Here is a 17,575-nt window from a genome sequence, read left to right as displayed (position 1 = left end):
GACCAATTATACAGGGCAGGTGAGCTACCATTTACCTTCACACCCGCTGATCAAATTGGGCACCCAAATGGCCTTTGCACAGGAAAATCTCAGTCGCAGAAACCCAGTGGAGGGCCCCACGGTGTTCACAGATGGATCAGGAAAAACTGGAAAAGCTGCCATTGTCTGGAGACAAGGAACACAATGGCAACATAAGATTGAACATCAAGAAGGTTTGCCCCAAGTCGTAGAATTACGGGCGATGACCACGGTGTTTCAGAACTTCCCCAGCCCTGTCAACATTGTGACAGATTCGGCTGATGTGGCTGGACTGGTACAACATTTAGATAAGGCTGTTTTAGGTAATGTAACCAATGAATTGCTGTTTGGTGTATTGAAACTGTTACAGACAACAATACAAAAGCGACAGCAAGAATATTACGTGATGCATATTAAAAGTCATACCCAGTTGCCAGGATTTATTGTAGAAGGCAATGCACAAGCTGATGCTTTAGTGTCTGCAGTGGCCCTGGGACCTGTGCCCAATGTTAAACAGCCAGCGATAGCATCGCCTAGTTTTTATCATCAGGGATATTGTGCTTTAAAACGTCAGTTTAATCTTAGTAACGCTGAGGCTCGCAATATTATTGCAGCCTGCCCCGATTGTCAAGATCAACATGTACCTATATATTATGGCACCAATCCACGAGGATTATGTGCTTTACAGCTTTGGCAAACTGATGTCACACATATTACTGAATTCGGCCGTTTGAGGGATATCAATGTATCAATTGATACTTTTTCTTCTGCCCTCGTTGCCACTGCTTACGCTGGAGAATCAGCTCAGGACGCCCTACGCCGTTGGCAGCGTGCATTTTCTGTTTTAGGTGTCCCACCACAGATCAAAACTGATAATGGTCCTGCTTACGTATCGCAAAAAGGAGCTTGTTTTTTACAACTCTGGGGCGTGACACATGTCACAGGCATTCCCCACTCACCCACGGGTCAGAGTATTGTTGAGTGTGCGCACGGTACCCTGAAACGCCTTTTACACAAACAAAAAGGGGAATGCTAGGGGAAACCCCTGAAGCACGATTAGCTAAAGCTGTATATGTCTTGAATTTTTTGCAGCTTGCTGATGATACGCCTGCTGCGATGCCACCCCTCCTTTGGCACTTTGGTTCTCTGGTGACCCAGGAACGGGTGGGTCCTGGAGCAAAAGTGCTGATGCGGGACCTCAGGACAGGACAGTGGTTGGGCCTGCATGACTTAATCACGTGGGGAAGGGGTTATGCTTGTGTTTCCACAGATCATGGACCATGGTGGGTGCCCGCAAGATACGTCCACCTGTATTTGAAGATAACCGGGACGGGGGAACAAAGCGAACCGTCAGGATGAGTCCGGCTATCTTGCTCACCATCTGCCTTAACATATTTACTGCACTCTCCTCAAGGGTTTGGATTCCACCTCAACCAAAGAATAATGTATGGGTCACCCTGGCTAACTTAACGGGCCAGGACACGCTTTGTTTGTCAGCCTCATCACCGGAGAATCCCTTCTCAACCTGTCTGGTGGGACAGCCCTTAGACGCCTGGCCTGCGCCGGAGTTTCCGAAGCACTTGACAAAAGGGGGTGAGGTAGTTGATAACTGGGATGCTGGGTACCCTGTCTGCAACACAGTAACCTGCACAGGACCTGTAACACAGTCACCAGATCTGTAACCAGATACCTGTAACACAGGATCTGCAAATCCACATCAACCAATGTCTCTGCATCTACTCCTCACCCTCTTCGCTTGCCAGCAGGAATCTCTCTCATCTGCAGAGACAGAGCATGGCCTGGTATCCCCTCTCCCCTGGAGAAATAATCGCAGCATAATTTTTAGCCCCTGGGGTGGCGTCAGCTAAAGCGCTCGCTACGCTTAACAAGCTTGGATGTTGGCTGGCTGAGCAATCTAATGCTACTTCTCTAGTTTTGAGTAGTTTACTGTTAGATGTAGACTCAGTTAGACATGCCACACTGCAGAATCGAGCTGCAATAGATTTTTTGTTGCTGGCTCAAAGTCATGGCTGCCAAGATTTTGATGGGATGTGCTGCATGAATTTATCAGACCACTCTTGATCTATTCATGCACGCATACAAGAGTTGATGGAACAAACGAAAAAGTTAAAAGAAGAGGATGGGTTCTTCTCTCTTGATCACCTTTTGCAAAATTGGGGACTCTCGGGATGGCTGGTTTCGATAGTCAAAGCAGGATTAATAATATTGTTGATAGTTGTAGTTGTGCTAATGATGGTGCCATGTCTCATCTCCCTACTGCAAAGGGCCCTGCAGCAGGTGATGGGGGCGGCATTTGTAGCACAAATACAAAAAGGGGGAGTTGTTGGGGGATACAGCGGGTCTGTAGACCCCTTCACAGAAGAGACAGAGATTGCAGTGTACCCATAAGAAGGCCGCGAGTTGCGTCGTATAAGGACAACGTAACAAAAAGGAGAAAGAAGAAGATTGCTTGAGAGAACAAGGAGAGTTAGGCTGTGAGAAAGCCAGATTTTGAGCAATGTGAACAGGATTTCAACAACCAATCGTATTGTGGCTACGAGCGCCTGTGCTATGTCACCTAACCAATTGAATGCGTAGAAAGAACGCGTGAACGGAGCGTGAACAAAAGATTAGATATATAAGAAAGCCAAGTTTGTAATAAAGAGTGCGCTTAACTTAACTCTTCAAGGAGAGTCTTGTCGTTTGTATGTCCCGACTGAAACGACGTTTTTGTTCTTTTCTTTCTTCTAGTGAGCTGCTTCTGGGAGCCGTAGCTACCAACTTCACCTTCCTGCCTAAACACACGGCAAATTCCTACAGATAGGGCTGAGGAGGCCCTTTCCCGTGGCGTCAGGTCAAGAGGAGGCGTTAGGACGATGCGTGTCGAGGAACAGGGTTGTTCAGCTGCGCTCTGAAATGAAATAAAAGTTTTACATTTTTAGAAGTTGCCTTCACGCCCCCAGCATCGGTCCCTGCCACAAGTTACACAGCAGATGGTCTCACACGATCTTGCAGCCAGAGGTGCCTCGCTAACAGAGAGCAATCTGTTTAATGAACAGGATACAGGCCAGGAGGGATCTCTGGCCTCCAGCTCACAGCAGTTGTCCCGGCTCCCCTACGCCACACGCTGTTCACGTAGTGGGAGCGAGAGGCCTGTGTTCCTACCGGGGTGTCCTTGGTAGTGCCAAATCCTCCCCAGTGCCAGGAGGGGATGAACTAACCCAGTCCCTGGGGTCCTGCAGAGCACAGAGAGACCCAGCATCTCGTCATCGGATGTTGTGCAGAATCCCGGCCTTTTCTGGGAGCATGCAGCGGTGGGTACCGTCTCCTCCCGGTGTCACGCACCCAGGGGAAGTGCAGCCCCCTCCGAGGGGGACCCAGAGCTGCTTGTTTCCCAATGAGGAGACTAAAAGACCCGAGAGCAGGATTTGAGGGAGGGCTGGGCAGGGGAGCGTGCCACCGAGGGATGCTGCGTGACCTTCCCTCGCACCCTCCAGGTCCTTGTTCCTGTCTCTGCGTCACTCCAGGCAGCGCAGCACAGGCGACAGTCACAGAGGCATTTGCCGTGTGGCACAAGGAGGCTGCGGGTGCAGCTTCGTCCCCACAAAGCTCGGCTGAACCAACTTGGTCCTTTCGCCCCCTGAAAAATACTGTTGAAAGCAAAAAGCACTTGCACACAGAGCCCCTGGTGGGATCCGGGGACACCCAGCCCCCCCGAGCCCCTTCCCTCCCCAGCAGGAGCTGGGGGGGCTGTTGGGGGGGCCGTTGGGAGGGGGCGGAGCACAGGGAGCCCCAACATTCCATCCTGGAGAGGCCAAAGAGTCCTTAGCAGCCGAGAGACTGAGGGGACCCACCATGGCGCTGCCACCTCGGTGGCTCCCACTGTGCGGCCCCCGCGCCCCCCCGGTGCCCCAGAGCCTTCACAATTTTATGCTCCCACAAACCTTCTACCCCCAAGGCAGGGAACGACCCCGACCCACAGCCCGGGAACACTGTCGGGGCCAAGAGCACAGGAGATGACCATGGCTCCTGTCTCTCTTCCAGGCGCAGCCACCCTGTTCCCACCGCCCGGGCAGCAGCTGCTCTTCCCCACGGCCTGGGCACCCCCAGTGGGGGCGGCCCCACAGGCCCCACCACCAGGTATGGCGCCCCTGTCCCCTCTGCCACCCCGACACCTTTTGGCACCCAAGACCCCTGGGCACCTTCAGCCTCCCCCTCCCCTCTCCATGGCCACCTTCACCATCCCACCTCCCCTGTTCCCCCCCCGGCAGTTCTGGCACGGGGGCTCAGCAAGCCCGGCTGAGTGTCCCTGCCCTCGCCTGCCCAGTGAATCCCAGTTCCTGAGAATTTCCACAATACTTGGGGCCACCTCTCGGGGACGAGAGCACAGGAGGTGACCGCCAGCCATGGCTCCTGTCTCTCTTCCAGGTGCAGCCACCCTGTTCCCACTGCCCGGGCAGCAGCAGCCATTCCCTGCAGCCTGGGCACCCCCACTGGGGGCAGCCCCACAGGCCCCACCATTAGGTATGGCACCCCTGTCCCCTCTGTCACCAAAACACCATCAGCACCCTGATGGCCATGGGGGGCGGCTCGGCGGGTGCCCTGGAGGGTGCCCCCGGCCCAGCACGGCTCCCTCCCACCCACACAGGGCTGCACAGGGCCCCATGCGGCTGCTGCTGCTTCGACCCACGCTTCTTCCACGTCGAGTGCACCACCACCAATGGGCCTGCGCCAGCCACTGCCACCCTTGGACATGGCGCGGCTGCTCCACCAGGCACTGCCCTGTGGGGCCCCGGGGGCTGCGGGACCCTCCCGGCCTGGTCAGCCCCTGGCACCCCCCAGGGACAACACACACCACCCCAAGTGACACAGCTCCCAGCCTATGGCCACCAGGGCACAGCGGTGCCCGCAGCCCCCACGCTGCAGCTCACCTCCATCCCCAGACGCCAGCACCTCAAGGGACAGCCTGCAGGCACCAACAGCTCCGGCACGGCCACCCCCGTGGGGCTACCCCCTGCCAGCTGCGTCACCATGGGCACCTGCGTCCCCCCCAGACCCGCTGCTGTCCCCGAAAAAGAAGCTCCTGGCGGCCTGGGTGCCAACATTGATGTGACTGAGGAGACGCTCCTCCAAGAGCCCCTCAGGCTCTTTGGTTCAACCTTGGACGCGGTGGAGGTCGCCCAGGACCCTGACACCAGCATCACCACGCCTGGGGACCCAGGTGGCACCCTCAGAGAGGGGAGAGCGGTGGCCCCAGCACCCACCCAGCTGCCAACATCCATCCCTGCCTTCGAGAACACCAAGGAATGGTCTTCAGAGACCAACAGCTCCAGCAGGGCCCCCCCCGCACAGACACCCCTTGGCAACGTCATCTCCTGGAGCACCATCAGCTCCCCAAAGAGCAACATCTCTCCCTGGAGTGACATCTCTTTCGAGAGCAACATCTTCCCAGAGCTCACCTTCTCCCCAACGAACATCACTTACTCAGAGCAGGACATCTCAGAGTATGACATCATCTCCCTAAAGAGTGACACCTCCTCGAGCAGCGACATCTTCTGGGAGAGCAACGTCCCCACCAGCCCCTCTGCTGTCCCCCACAGCCAAGCCCTTGGGGATGTGGCCGGCCACCTTGCCGTGCCCCACGCGGAGTCTCTCAGGGAGGCCCTGAGGCTCTTGGACTGTGACCACGGTGACACTGGAGAAGCCGCCCCGGTCTGCGACATCGACTCCCTCTCGCTGCCCGAGGAGCTGCTGATGCTTGATTGCAGCATGGAGGAGCTCCTGGAGGGTGCCCGCATCCTGGAAGAATTCCTCTACGGGACAGAGAGTGACGTCCCCAGCAGCTCCTCTGCAGTCGCCCACAGCCAAGCCCTCAGGGACGCGGCCGGCCACCTTGAAAGCGATGTCCCCAGGAGCCCCTCTGCTGTCCCCCACAGCCAAGCCCTCGGGGACACGGCCAGCCACCTTGCAGTGCCCCAGGAGGTGCCCGTCAAGTACTTTGGCGTGGAGGTGACCCGGAAGGCCATTGTTGTCCTAGAAGATATCTTCTCCAGGACAAAGTCCCAGGAGCCATGTGGGGACACGGGGATCGAGCTGCCGCCGGCCCAGTCCTCCATGGCGGAGAAGCGGGGGAAGAAGCGGGGGATGAAGCGGGGGACGAGCTCCCCGTTGCTGCCACCCAGGAAACGCAGGGCTCTGGCAGACAGGACAGGGGTGGCGGGGGGAAGAGACGCCCCCCAGCGAGGAGACGCAGATGAAGGGGGGCAGAGGGGGGGTGCATTTGGGGGGTGGGGGGAGGGTTGTATTTACGGGAGGGGAGTGAGGGGGCAGATTTAAGGGAGGGGACTGTATCTGGGGGGGTGGTGTGTTTGCGGGGGGGGTGGGGAGAGGGACATGTTTAGGGGAGGGGGGGTTAGAGTAGCTTCGATAGGGCCTTTTCTCCCGTGTTTTTCCATTAAAAGTTGTTTCTCCAGCCCCGCTCCGTGCCTGTCTGGGAGGGGAGGGAGCGCGGGGGACAGCGGGAATCGGCCCCTACCAGGTGCCACAGCCCCACATGGGACCCCGAAGGGCACCGAGCCGCCCCCAGGGCCGAGTCAAAGCCAGTGGGGTGGCAGTGGCGGGGGGGGACTCCGCTGTCCCTTTCTCCAGGGGCAGCCAGGACAGACGGGTCCCCGCCGGACCCACGGACATGGCCCCACGCAGAAAGCAGCACGGAGCCCCCGGGACAAGGACAGACCTTGGGGAGCGGGAGGGGACGGACACACACGACCACAAGGGCTGCCAGGCCTTCGGCTGGACCCCGGCCAGCGTCCCCTCCCGCGGGGACAGGGCTCGGGGCAAAACCCCCAAAGCCTCGGCACAATCACCCCCGTCCGCGGCTCCGCAGCCTGGCTTTGCCTCCCTGCGCTGCCCAATCACGCCAAATCACCCCCACAACGGCCAGGGGGGAGCTGCCGGCCAGGCAGGGACCCTCCTCCCCTTCTCTGCCTGCACTTTGGGCAGCCCCGACACCAGCAGTGGGGGGGGAAGTAAGGAAAGAGATAAACAAAGAATTCATGTCAGGGGCCAAAAGTGCCTGGAAACCCCAGCTCTTTATTCTCCGTTCCCCCTCCCAACTCCACAGCCCAGGGACAACGCAGCCAAGGGCGCCTTCGGGCAGTGGCTGCCCCTCTGCAGGTACGGCGCGCAGAAGGTGCGGGGGAGGTCCCCGGTCCCCGTCGGGGCACCCCTGGCATCGGGGGCTGAGCCCCTGCCTGAGTGACGCCGCCGGGGCGGGGGGAGCCGCTGCGGGCCCCGGGCGGGCGCAGTCCCCTTGGCCTCGGCAGGGCCCGGCGCAGCTCCCGGCACCGCTGCTGCTCCGCGTCCGGCCTCCCAAACCCCCGCCCCGAGCACCCTCCTGCACCCAAAACTCCCGTCCCCTGCAGCAGCTGCACCGCCACCGCCCGCAGCTCTTGGGGGCCGCGGGGAGCTGCTCTGCGCCAGAGAAGGAGGAAAAGGGAAGAGAAAGACCAGAACCCAAACTGCAGGGCTGACCTCGAGTTAACTGCAGGGCTGCCCAGCACCACACACAGTGCTCCAGGTGAAGCCGCGCCAGCGCTGAACACAGCGGGACAACCCCTTCCCTTGGCCGCCTGCTTCTACTCTGTTTGATGCCCCCCACGATGCGCTTGCCCTCTTGGTGCCAGGGGACGCTGCTGGCTCCTCCTGAGCTGCTCACCACCCCCACACCCCTTTCTGCAGGGCTGCTCCCCAGGCGCCCCCTCCCCATTCCCACTGGTGCCGCCGTTACTCCCTCCCTCCCACCTGCAGAACGCGGCACTTGGACTGCTTCAATTTCACGCCGCTCAGGATTGCCCAACGCTCCAAGCCATCTAGAGCCTTCTGCAAGGCCTCCTGGCCCTCAACACACTCAACAGCACTTCCCACTTTGGGATCACCAGCAACCTTCCTAATGGGGCATTCGGCTCCCAAAATCCAGGGGAGCAACTCTGCCCACCCTTTTTCTGACAATTTGAAACTCAACCATTTCATGATGTCTGCAGCCGAGACCTTCCCATCTCCCACGAGTCCTTCTCTGCTCACAACCACCATGTCTCGCAGGGCATCTTTCCTCGATGGCTCCCCGAGCGCTGCTGACAAGAAGTTCCCATCTCCCACAAACTGCAGGAACTGCCCAGCCCTGCTCCTCACAGCACCAGGGGCTTCCCACATGCTGTCTGGGAAGATGAAATCTGCCATAAGGAGAAGGGCTCCTGACACAGAGGTGTCTCCTCATCCCCTAGAGATTCAGAGACTCATGGCCTCAGTGCCGGCATCCTGGCTGGGCGATGGGTCGCAGACCCCCACTGCACCATCGTGGCTGGACCATAAAACCTCTCCCTTGGGTACGGTGCGACCCCTCCATCCCTGCCCTGCCACCCACCCCGCACAAACCGGCACCTCCAGTGCAGCCCCTCAGCCGTGGGACCGTCCCACCGAGCCCCACTCACCCCAAGGACACCCCAGCTCTGGGAACACACCACGGCTCCAGCAAAAGGCACTTGCACCCACAGCCCCCGGTAGCCGCTGGTAGGGGCTGCAGGCCCTCAGCCCCCCCGAGCCCCTTCCCTCCCCAGCAGCAGCTGGGGGAGCTGTTGGGGGGGCCGTTGGGAGGGGGCAGAGCACAGGGAGCCCCAACATTCCATCCTGGAGACGCCAAAGAGTCCTTAGCAGCCGAGAGACTGAGGGGACCCACCATGGCGCTGCCACCTCGGTGGCTCCCACTGCGTGGTCCCTGCGCCCCCCCGTCGCCCCAGAGCCTTCAGGCTTTTGTGCTCCCACAAACCTTCTACCCCCAAGGCAGGGAACGACCCCGACCCACAGCCCGGGGACTCTCTCGGGGCCAAGAGCGCAGGAGGTGACCATGGCTCCTGTCTCTCTTCCAGGCGCAGCCACCCTGTTCCCACTGCCCGGGCAGCAGCTGCTCTTCCCCACGGCCTGGGCACCCCCAGTGGGGGCGGCCCCACAGGCCCCACCACCAGGTATGGCACCCCTGTCCCCTCTGCCACCACAACACCTTTTGGCACCCAAGAACCCTGGGCACCTTCAGCCTCCCCCTCCCCTCTCCATGGTCACCTTCACCATCCCACCTCCCCTGTTCCCCCCCCCCGGCAGTTCTGGCACGGGGGCTCAGCAAGCCCAGCTGAGTGTCCCTGCCCTCACCTGCCCAGTGAATCCCAGTTCCTGAGAATTTCCCCAATACTTGGGGCCACCTCTTGGGGACAAGAGCGCAGGAGGTGACCGCCGGCCATGGCTCCTGCCTCTCTTCCAGGCGCAGCCACCCTGTTCCCACCACCCGGGCAGCAGCAGCCATTCCCTGCAGCCTGGGCACCCCCAGTGGGGGCAGCCCCACAGGCCCCACCACCAGGTATGGCACCCCTGTCCCCTCTGCCACCCTGACACCATCAGCACCCTGATGGCCATGGGGGGCGGCTCGGCAGGTGCCCCGGAGGGTGCCCCAGGCCCAGCACGGCTCCCTCCCACCCACACAGGGCTGCACAGGGCCCCATGCGGTGGCTACGGCATCGACCCACGCTTCGTCCACATCCACTGGACGGTCAACAATGGGCCTGCGCCGGCCACCGCCACCCTCAGCCATGGCACCGCTGCTCCACCAGGCGCTGCCCTGTGGGGCCCCGGGGGCTGCGGGACCCTCCCGGCCTGGGCAGCCCCTGGCACACCCCAGGGACAACACCCACTGCCCCAACTGATACAGCACACCGCCCACGGCCACCAGGGCACAGCGGTGCCCGCAGCCCCCACGCTGCTCCTCACCTCCATCCCCGGACGCCAGCACCTCAAGGGACAGCCTGCAGGCACCAACAGCTCCGGCACGGCCATACCTGCACAGACACCCCCTGCCAGCCGCATCCCCACGGGCACCTGCGTCTCCTCCAGACCCATTGCAGCCCCACACAAAGAAGCTCCTATCGACCTGGATGCCAACATTGAAGTGACCGAGGAGATGCTCCTGCAAGACGCCCTCAGGCTCTTTGGTTCCTCCCCAGACACAGTGCAGGTTGGCCAGGACCCTGACACCGGTGTCCCCACACCTGGGGAACGCGGTGGCGCCGGCAGAGAGGGGAGAGCGGTGGCCCCAGCACCCACCCAGCTGCCAACCTCCATCCCTGCCTCTGAAAACACCGAGGAATGCTCTTCAGTGACCAACAGCTCCAGCAGGGCCTCCCCCACGCAGACACCCCTGGGCAGCAACATCTCCTCAGAAAGCGACACCCCCTCAGAGCGCGACACCTCCCCAAAGAGCGACACCTCCTTTGAGAGTGAAATCTCCTCAGAGCACAACATCTCTCCAAAGAGTGACACCTCCTCGGGGCGCCACATCTCTGCAGAGCGCAACATCTCCTCCAAGAGCGACACCTCCCCAGAGCACAATTTCTCCCCAAAAAGCGACATCTCCTCAGAAAACAACAGCTCAGACCGCAGCATCATCTCCCGAAAGAGTGACACCTTCTGGAGCAGCGACAACCTCTCCGAGAGTGACATCTCCTGGGAGAAAGATGTCCCCAGCAGCGCCTCTGCTGTCCCCCACAGCCAAGCCCTTGGGGACAAGGACGGCCACCTTGCAGTGCCCCAGAAGGTGCCTTTCGAGTACTACAGCGTGGAGGAGACCCTGGAGGCCATCCGCATCCTAGAAGAACCCCTCTATGGGACGGAGTCCCAGGAGCCGTGGGGGGATGTGGGGACGGAGCTACCACCGGCCCAGCCCACCGTGGCAGAGAAGCGGGGGACAAAGCGGGGGCCGAGCCCCCCATCACCACCACCCAGCAAGCGCAGGGCTCTGGCAGGCTGCCCGGGGGTGGCAGGGGGGAAGAGACCCCCCCAGTGAGGAGACAGAGATGATGGGGGGCAGAGGGGGGGTGGGGGAGGGTTGTATTTAGGGGAGGGGGGCAGATTTAAGGGAGGGGATTGTATCTGGGGGGGTGGTGTGTTTGGGGGAGGGTGGTGCATTTGGAGGTGGGGTAATGCATTTTGAGAGATGGGGGGGATGTGTTTAGGGGTGGGGGGCTTAGAGTAGCTTCGATAGGGCCTTTTCTCTCCTGTTTTTCCATTACAAGTTGTAGCGGGCAGTGTACCTGGGGGGCACGGGGAGGGATGTGTTTAGAGGACCAGCGTGTATTTGGGGGGGCGGGAGGGAGTGTATTTGGGGAGGGTGGGGGAGGGATGCGTTTAGGGGAGGGGGGCTTAGAGTGGCTTTGTTAGGACATTTTCTCTTGTGTTTTTCCATTAAAAGCTCTTTCTCCAGCCCCGCTGTGTGCCTGTCTGGGAGGGGAGGGAGCACGGGGGTGGTCAGCGGGAATGGGCCCCCACCAGGTGCCACAGCCCCGCTGAAAGGGTATTTTCATTCATACCTGTCCTTGTTTAACTTGGACATTCAAGCAGCTCAACTTTTTCTGAAATTACTTCTCCCTGTATACACATCACACTCTCCTGCAATCAGCCTTTCCTTTTCTCCTGACTTGGCCTTTCCCAGCGAGTTCTTGGCTAGTGGTTTTCTTCAAAGCTGCTTTAGTGCTGCTGAAGGATGTTGAAGTGACAGCTCTGGAGATCCAAGCACTGTACTCGCCCATGAAAGCCTTCCAGCTCAGGCAGCCGCAACACAGCATTCACAGCTCCTCGCTCCCCTGGACACGCTTCCAACCTCCGTATGACCCGATTCTATGACTATGGAGCTGGAGAGGCTGCAACCAGGGTCCCAAACACATGGGGAAGATGGGGCAGCTAGAGGGGAGGAAGCAGAGGTCAGCGAGTGCCATCTCACACCAAGCACCCCACACTTGTCACATCACTCTGTCTTTCAGTCTGAACTCCCACCCACACACCAAACACAAGGACAGGCTTTGCACTCCGGCCACTCTCACGAGCACCAGCCCTTGCTCGCTGCATTAGCAGCACAGCCTCCTTCATACACCCACCAGGAACGTGTGGCAGCACCAAACATCTGCAGTGAGCTTTGTGCTGGCTACAGCCCATGTCAGAGAACGACCCCAGCCCCCAGAGGGAAGGTGACTTTGTCCCACGGCTCCTCCATCCATCCTGCAGCCTGCCCACAGCAGGAAGAAGGCACAACGGCCTGCACCAAAGGAGGAGCAAAAACCAGTTCCTCCCATGGGCCACCAGCAGCCGAAACACAAAGCCCTCTCACACCTCTGCTGGGCGGAGCTTGAAAATCCTTCCAAGGGGTAATGCGGAAAACCCTGTTGCTGGAGCAGCCACAACAGAATTCTGCCCACGGGACAGCTTCAAGCAGATTTACACCTCTGTGCAATGGGAGACGGCTGAGCCCTGAGCAACCAGGCCTTGCATTTACTGCTTCAAAAAACCCCACATGAAAAAAGCCCACACCAAGCGCCCTACATCTCTGCAGAGCGCTCCACCTTCTCCAGCTGACAGCCAGCAGGAGGCAGAAGAGCCAAAGCCCCAAAGCACAGAACCCCTCAGAGGTCACCAGATGGGGGCCTCTAGGGGGGTTGCTCTGTCCCTCGAGCCAGGATGAGCCCTGCTCCCCCGGCACAGCAGCTGCTGCTCATCCCGAACGCCTCACAGGTCAGCACCCAGGAGGTGCCCCAAAACACAGGCCCTCAGGAGCCACAACACAGGACGACACCTCTCCCCGGTGCAAGGCCCACACACCGGCCGCCCCACGCCGCCCCTCCCCACACGGACAGCCCCTCCCCCGCGGGTCCTGCCCCCACGGCCAGGCCCTTCCTGAGGGCCGCCCCCAGCCCACAGGCCCTGCTCCCCCGCAGAGCGCTCAGAGCCTCCCACAGCCGGACGGACACTGACCTCAGCGGCGCTGCGACCCCTCACACAGCCCGCCCGGCCGCCGCCCCCGGCCCGGCCGCCGCCCCCGGCCCGGCCACACACAAACCCCGGCCCCGCCGCCGCTCTGAGGCGGCCTGGCCGCCGCCGGGCCTTTTCTACCCGCCCCGCGCACGCGCCCCCGTCACGTGGCCCGCCCGGCCCCTGCCCTCATCCCCGCGTGCGGCAGCATGGCGGCGGCGGCGGTCCCCGGTGAGTGCGGGCCCACGACGGCCCCGGCCCCGGCCCCGGCCCCGCCGGCCCCCCGGTACGTGCCCGGGCCCCCTCCTAACCCCCCTCGGTACGTGCCAGGCCCCCCCCCCAACCCCCACAGTACATGCGCAGACCTCCCCATAACCCCCCGGGTACAGGTATGGCCCTTCCATAACCCCCCTGGTAGGGGCCAGGGCCCTCCATAACCCCCCCACTACGTGTACGGCCCCCCCATAGCCCCCTCCCGGTACATGCCAAGCCTCTGCACTGCCCCCCCAGTACATGCCCGGCCCCGCTGTCCCCCCAGCAGCCCCCTGTCCCCCATGGCCCTGTCACACCGCTCCCCCCATGGCTGGGGTGACAGGGGTGTGATGTTTCTGTAGGTTCCTCGCCTCCAAGGAGCAGTTCCATGCCTACCTGCGGGCCCGGGGTGAGCCCAGCGGCGGGGGCAAGGAGGAGGAGGAGGAGGAGAAGGTCGAGGAGGAGGAGGAGGTCGGCAGCTGCCAGAGCGAGCCCCCCGCCAAATGGGTGAAGTCAGAGGACCTCGGTCAGGACGGGGAAAGCCGAGAGGATGGTGGAGCAGCAGAGAAGGAGCCCGTGGAGCGGAAGCGGGCCCGGGGGCAGAAGAAGAGCAGGCCGTGTACGAAGCCCAGGCGCTACGAGCAGAGCAGGCTGTGCCCGTGGGTAACGCAGGTAGGGTGCGGGGACCCTGCTCTGCGCTGCTCTGGGGTGGGGGATTTGGGAGCCCGGTGATCCCTCCAGGGCTGCATTGATTTGGAAGTCTAGGGAAGCACACTGAAGAGAGAGACGCACCAGGGCAGGCTCCCAGCAGGGAGCGCGTAGCAGGGGGCTGCGCCGGCAAAACCAGCTCCGTTGGCTGCCTGGGAGAGGGTGAAGCAGGATGAGCTGAGCGGGACAAGTAAAGCGTCAGCTTCCCTGAAGCGGTAGTGCTAAAATGTCCCCTCAAGTGGGTACGTCACCGCCCTTCTGCGGCACGTTACAGCAGTCGGCTTCCTGGGAGCGTTTCGTGGGGTACCCAACATCACCCAGGGAGCGACGGGTGCTTGGAGCAGTTCTGGCCCCTCTCCGCGTTCATCCTTTAGCCAGTCTTGCATCCCTCTAGATCTGTAACTGCTTTGAGTTTCCTCCAGGGTGAGCACTGAAAACAAACGGAGCGGTTCCAGTTTCTGGTTCTTTTCTCCAAGTGATACATTCTCTTGGAATAGTTGGGGCTCTCGAAGAAAAACCAGTGATTTCCTGGGTTTCCCACTGACATTTAGCCAAGGCAAGTGCTACAATTGCTACCTGGAATATCCTTCTGTTTAACCACTGCTGCTTCAGCTCTCCTGACGTGCTCCTCCATCCTTCTTGTTTTCCAGCTGGCAATCCAAGGCAAGCTCTACTTGGCTCCGCTGACCACGGTAGGTGGATAATTCTCTCCTTTTGTCCAAATTTGCCATTGCCACATCTGGAACAGAGCAAATCTCCTGACAAACCATCTCTCTGCTGTCTCTTTCAGGGCGGTAACCTCCCTTTCCGAAGGCTATGCGAGCGCTTTGGGGCAGACGTCACCTGTGGAGAGACGGCTGCGTGCACAAACCTGCTTCAGGGCCAGTCCTCCCAGTGGGCTCTCCTCACACCGAAGGTAATTTTTGGGGTGCGGGTGGGTGCTATCATCTTGAGAACCAAAGAAATGATAACTCGCTTCTGAGGAGAAAAGCTGCTGCTTGAATTCATGCAACCTGTCCCCCTCTGGCAGCCGGAGGGAGCGTTTCCAGACACGATGACCAAATGCGCAGAGCTCCCGAACCAGACAACTGAAGTGGACTTTGTGGACATCAATGTCGGGTGTCCCATTGACCTGGTCTACAAGAAGGTAAGAAGACGTTCTGCAGCGCATTTTCCCTCCTTCAATAGATGCTTGTCTTTTGCCTCATCTCCTGTTACCCGATCTGCTCCTGCCAGTCTGATCCAGAGCTCCCGGTTCATTTATGGGCACTAGACCTCAGCGAGAAGGCAAATAAGCTGATCAAGGAGCAGGGAATGGTGAGCTGTGTCTCCCTGGCAGCAGGCAAAAGTTGGAAGGAAAGGGGCTGTGGGGTTTTTTTTGAGTCCCTTTTCTGCAAGTCTTGAGGTGCTGCAAGTCTTGAGATGCCAAGCAGCAAGTGGTGCCCATCCCCAGGTTAGGAGAGCTGAGCGTTTTCCCCATTTTTCATTACCCGATTTCTGAGTTCACACAACACAGTGCAGGAAACTGTTTTTCTCCACTCCTACGAGTCCTCAGGCACTGGCTTGAAATGACTTTGCAAGCTCAAAGGCAGCTAAAAGGAGAGCTGGAGCAGCCAGCTGCGATTTCACGTCTCAGGGAAACAGAGATTAGCAGAAATAGAGCACGGCTACGGCCTTCTCTGGTTTTGCCAATCCTCATCCCTTTGGTCAGTGCTGGCAACAGCTGCCTGAAACCACGTTACCAGTACATCGAGTGGGATCCGAATTCTTAACTGTCATTTTCCAGGCGGAACCTGCCCGCATTAGGCTGCACGAAGCTTTGTAACCTGCGGTCTTTACAGTGCCGGGTAACAGACATTTATAGCTGTAAGAACTCAACATTTCAAAGCAATTTAGGTTTATTCCTTAACTCTCATTTGAAGGAGACGCTAACCAGGAGCAGGGTTCTCTGAGCACACTCCATTTCTGCTTTTGGGCTGTAGATTCAGGCTCTTGCTGTGCCGTTCTGTGCCCTGCTGGGCCACTCTCTCTCTGACATGTCTTACGGAAAGTTGTAGTGATGCTGTGTTGAAGCAGCCTCCAGGAAATAAGGTAAGCCTCCTTGACTGTAAAGAAAATGGCTCTGCACTGAAAATACAATGTGTGTTCCAAAGGGTGAAATAGCTGAAGTCTTAAGGAAGGATAGATCTGATCCCAATGGAACTGGCTAACATCATTTTAGGATCTGCTGTCGCGGGCGGAGTGAATAACTTCACTTGTAAGAGAGTAGTGAAATGTTTATTAACATAAAACAGTGATTTAACAAAGTTAGCAGTGAATGCGACAGTGTTTTACGAGGTTCGATGCCAGGGCACACTTGATTATTTACTGCATAGAGGCCGGGGTCAGACAAGCTCTCAGGGAGACCCTCCCGTTGAGTCACGAGGTTCAGAAAGGACCCCCTGGCTTTCTAAACTCCTTCTCAGAGAGGAGTCTGGCTGCGGCTGGATCCAATCCTAGTCCCAGACTTGGGCAACGGTTTATGTCTAAAGGATTCTATATGCGCAATCAATCCTTAGATCCCTTAGCTAAGATTTCAAAGTTTAGCATGCTATTAGTCACTTACCGAGAATCTGTTGCGGCAAGGAATCTCTCGGCCTTGAGGAGAAGAACCTTAAGCGAGCGTCCCTGCTCAAGAGGAGACCCTGGCGTGCAGCTGCTGCCGTGCAGGAGAGCTCAAAGGGCTCTTGGGCTGTCCACTGTTTATGGAGTAAGAGAATTGACCTATAGTCATATTCTGATGGGAACAAGACACCCAGGTTCCCACTCCAGGCAGGGTTTTGGTTATGTTGCCAGCCATCTCCCACAGTTCAAGTGCGACTCATCACAACTCCCGCTGATGGCCATGGCTTGAGCAGGAGCCGGGGGGATAAAAAAAGGGAAGAGCACACCACCACATCTGCCCTTAATGCCTTCTGGCACTGGCAGGGTTTTGGCTCTGCACAGGCACGGCGAGAGGTGGGGAGGAGCTTTTCAGTGGCTCCTGCTGACTCTCGGCATGGCATTGCCAGGGGTGAGGCTGGTCTTCAGGTCACCAAACTTCAGAACCCGTTTTGGCACCGGTTCTGGGTGACTGCCCAGCAATAGGGGCATTGTCCTTATCGGGAGGCTGCGTCCCTCCAGTGCTGGGGTTCAGGGTTAAAGCAACCAGGTCTGTTAGCAACCGGATCGTTTTAAATCCTTGTTGGGATCCGGTGCCATGAAACCAATTAAACCTTGCAGTGGATATGGGAAGTTGGGATAAAGCAAAGATGGACCCTCCGGGCTGGGATCCTGCATGGCTTCATTAATGAGAGGAACCCAAATGAACACCGGACAAGTTGTTTTTTTCATTGCTGCTGTCGGATAAAGTTTAGCTGGGAGGACTTTTTAACCTTAAAACAGACGTCTTCAGGTCTGGGCTAAATTATGCCTCCGCAGGCTGTCATTATATCATGACAGGAGCAGGTTAAAGCTCGGCACCGGAGGCGGTTTTGTGCAGCAGCCCTAAATTTTCAGGAGGGTAGAGGCTTGTTTTGACACATCTGACTGCCATCACCTTCGCTGTAGAGCCACAGGGCGACGCAACAGGGTACCGGTGGCTCTATTGTACTGGACACAAACCTCTGATTGTTTTTTTTTTTTGCTTTGTTTTTGTTCTTTTCTTTCTTCTAGTGAGCTGCTGCTGGGAGCCGTAGCTACCAACTTCACCTTCCTCCCTAAACACATGGCAAATTCC

Source organism: Rissa tridactyla, chromosome 26 (genome assembly GCF_028500815.1).
Source record: "Rissa tridactyla isolate bRisTri1 chromosome 26, bRisTri1.patW.cur.20221130, whole genome shotgun sequence".
Classification (NCBI taxonomy): domain Eukaryota; kingdom Metazoa; phylum Chordata; class Aves; order Charadriiformes; family Laridae; genus Rissa; species Rissa tridactyla.
This window is presented reverse-complemented; position numbering follows the sequence as displayed.